The sequence below is a fragment of the Talpa occidentalis genome, unplaced genomic scaffold (assembly GCF_014898055.3).
Source record: "Talpa occidentalis isolate TD23 unplaced genomic scaffold, MPIMG_talOcc4v2.1 talOcc4.3, whole genome shotgun sequence".
NCBI classification, from domain to species: Eukaryota; Metazoa; Chordata; class Mammalia; order Eulipotyphla; family Talpidae; genus Talpa; species Talpa occidentalis.
The window spans coordinates 2385049-2389010 of NW_023603184.1; the positions used below are offsets into that span (position 1 = coordinate 2385049).

A 3962-nucleotide genomic window follows, 5' to 3' on the forward strand; every position below is an offset into this window, starting at 1 on the left:
TATGTAATACATCTGGATTTATTACATTATCAATAATAATCAAATTTTACCCATTTCTATATATGACAATCAAATTCAGTTTCTTCACCCTGTTCTGTAAACCACTCATAATTATAAACTGGAAAACATTTAACTAATAACGTATGACACATAATTCATAGAATCCTAAACCTTATTTGACTTCTCAACAGGTAAAAGCAGTGGAGAACAATGCATAGAAGGAATAACACAAGTGTGGCTGACTTCATTCTTTTGGGATTTACAGATGCTGAAGACATCCAGCTGGTGCTCTTTGTGCTCTTTCTCCTGATATACCTGGTCACTGTGCTGGGGAATTCAGGGATGATACTGCTCATCCGCCTTGATACCCAGCTTCATACCCCCATGTACTTTTTCCTCAGTCACCTGTCTTTCATTGACCTCAGTTACTCATCTGTCATCTCACCTAAAACCTTACACAACTTGCTGACCTCCAACAAACAAGAAGATTTCATCCGTGGTTTGCTTCACTCAACTGTACATTTTTGTATTCTTTGTTGCTTCTGAATGTATTCTTCTCTCCTGCATGGCCTATGATCGCTATGTAGCCATTTGCAATCCTCTCCATTACCCGGTTGTCATGTCCCCAAGACGCTGCTGGTCCCTTGTCCTCGGGACCTATTTTATAGGTTTTATAGACTTTTTCATCACTCTGCTTGGCATGAGAAAATTGACCTTCTGTGACTCCCATGAAATCCATCATTTTTTCTGTGACACATCCCCTCTTATAGCACTGTCTTGCACTGAAACCCAGGACACTGAACTCATTATATTCGTTTTTGCAGGCTGTACCATTCTGGGGTCTCTAATCACAATATCATCTTCCTATGTGTCCATTCTCTCTGCTATCCTAAAAATTAAATCCACTTCAGGAAAGAGAAAAGCCTTCTCCACCTGTGGCTCACATGTGGTGGCAGTCACCATCTTTTATAGCACTATGATCTTCAGTTACTTAAGACCAAGTACATCCTACTCTTTGGGAAAGGATCAGGTGGCTTCCGTGTTTTACACTATCGTGACCCCCATGCTGAATCCCCTCATTTATAGTCTTCGCAACAAAGAAGTGAAAAATGCTGTCCTTAGACTCCTTCAGAAGAGAGAGGGCTCCAGACACTTGAAATAGTGATGCTGAACATTTTTTTAATATAATGTTTTTTTTTTTTTTGTATCGAAGCCATATTATACCTTTATTTTTTTGCTCTTCAGGTAACGTTGGTTTACATTGTTATTTGTATGTTGGAAAAATGGGATCCCCCTTTCCAGCTGTGTTCACATGGTGCTCCCCCCACCAAAGCTCCCATAGTCCATCCCCAGGGACCACTGTGCCTCCTCCAAATTCGTGCTTGTCCCTCTCCCTGCTCTTACTCCTCTGAATGTCGCAGTTTTATAGTCAAGTTTTAAGGTATGTTTTGAGATTTGTCCTCTGACGGGTTCTCTTGCTTGTCAGTATAACAAAGGTAAGTGTCACCACTGGGTGTTTGTTTTACTCCTTCTGACTTATTTCATTTTCAGTAAGCACTTTCAGCTCCATTCATGAAGCTAAGCTTTTAAGCTCCCTTTTACTTTCTTCACTGTAGGGATTTTCTTTAAAGTCTCGCTAAAATCCAGTAACTCTATTTTCTGTGTTTCTGATGACCCAGTTTTTAATTCACCAAATGGAATCTTGGGCATTACCAGGAACATGCCTTTGAAATCAATACTGTCATTGAAATAAAAAAAAAAATACTGCTTTGATTTATGGTCTCAATTTAAGGACAACAAATGCACAAAATAAGAAAAGTAAGTTGTCTTCTTTTAAATTTTTTCCATAACAATTCCATTGTATAGTTCAGAACTTAATTGTGTAAAAGATCTAGTTTGTTGGCTCAATAAAAATGGTTACAGAATTCACTGAATCCATTCATTCAGAAGAAAATAGTAGTGTGACTATGAACACTTGCCTTGGAACAAGAAACTTAGATTTAGATTCTAGATCTGCTTACCTTTTAGCTATACACCCTCCGGTAAGTCACTAAAACTTAGAGCCTCAGTTTCTATAACTGTAAAAGATAAATGATAATCCAAGTCTACATAGAGTGTTTATAAACATGAAGTCAGACGATGGATATAAAACATTTGAAGCATTTCTAATAATTTTTTTTGTTATCATAAGAAGACTTACATTCCTGCAATGTTTTCAAATTCAATACACAATGTTTTTTTTCATTTTTTAAAGATTTATTTATTTATGCATGCAAGAACTGGGGTACAGACCAGAGGTGTGGGGTGGGAGGTGAGAGGATTCACCAGAGACAGAGTGGCGAACAGAACAGGCAGATCACTGAAATACAGTGCTGAGGAGAGAAGGGGGGAGTCAGGTGAGGTCGGGGGAGTAAGGTGTAGTCTGCAGAGCCATGTGGGTAGCTGCCTGGCTGGGGATTGAACTCCTTCTGCAGTGGCTGCGGATAGCTTCATAGGCTGTGTTTTATCCCCTTGCACCACAATGATTTTTCTTAAGGCTATTCACTTGAGTTTTTGTAGATTAATTTTGATTAATTTAATAGACAAATACCAAAAAAAAAACTAAAAAGGAAAATTGCAGTGCTTCACAAATTTGGACTTTGTAATGGTATATGTTAACATTGGAGAAAACATAGAAATGCTGGAAAAAAAATTGAAGGAAATGATTGTCCTGATAATTACTGACAGCTTAGTGTCTGTTGTTCATTTGTTATGTATTTGTGTATATATATTGTAAGTATGAGTAAAAATTCTGCCGTGTCCAATACTGTTTTTTTCAGCTTTCTAATATACTTGCAAGTTTAAACTTTGTTAATTCCTTTGTTATTGAAACATGATGACATTAATGTGTTCTTGGTCTAGGAGACTCCCAGAGAGCATGCTGTGGACTTGACCTGTTGTAAACTCATCAATCTAAAACTCTGCATGCAGAAAATCACTTTGTTCCTACCTGCTGAACATTTAAAGTTCTTACCTTTCTGTGACATGTTCATTAACTTTAGTTACTGCTAATTTATTGAAATTCTTTATAATTTTTAAATCTGCTTTTCCTTGGTTTCAAAGTTTTGTTATATACTTTGCAAGTAAATTTTTGAAGTAAATGCTTCATTCACTTGTTTAACGGTTTCAGTGGAGAACAGTTGTAAAATAAACATTGACAATAAATTCAGATTATGTGGCCACCCATAAGCTTTAGTCAGTAGAGTGTTTGGTTTTTCTTAATTTTAAAATTTTTCTATAAAAAATGACAAAGGAATTGATCAAATCAATAAACATAAAGCCTAGAAATATGACTTCAGAATTGAGGCTGAGATGATGAGATGATGGGTGTGGAAGCAAATCCCCGAGGGAGCAAAGGTCAGAGTAATAGGGCTTAGACATTGTGGCCAGGGTGGTGACATACACTGAGGGTTTTTAACCTCTTCCCCCAAATCCCATGCAATGATGAAATCCAATGTTACCTCAATAAAGAAAATAAATAATTAACTAAATTAATAAAAAGCAGTGTTTCTCTTAGTAGTCTGGGATTGTTAATTTCCTTATAAAATTCTAGCTCCAGAGCATTTTGTTATGTAAGGTTTTTCAAGTTAACTTTTAAATTTTATTTTAATTAAGAGTTGTTCAAGCAGATAGTTTTCATTTTCCAATATTCAATGTTTTGTTTTAAACTCTTGCTATGAATACTGGCTAGATTGTTTTCATTCATCCAATAATAATTGATGTGCATTCCTATGTTAATGACATGTATATTTCTCAAAGTAAATCCTGGAGCAATTATATGTGATTGGCTCTAATACTACTACTATCTACTACTCTTCCAGGTTAGCACATGATATCTATCCTCACATTGCAGCGTAATTAAAAAACATCTGATATTTCCATGATATTGAAACTGTATATTTATAGCTATTACTATTTGTCAA

The 3962-nt window shown here is 36.0% G+C and overlaps 1 pseudogene; it reads left to right on the top strand.

Moving 5' to 3' along the window:
* The first annotated feature begins 210 nt into the window (after window positions 1–210).
* On the top strand, window positions 211–1162 carry LOC119254401 (olfactory receptor 8H3-like; annotated as a pseudogene).
* Window positions 1163–3962: the final 2800 nt, after the last annotated feature.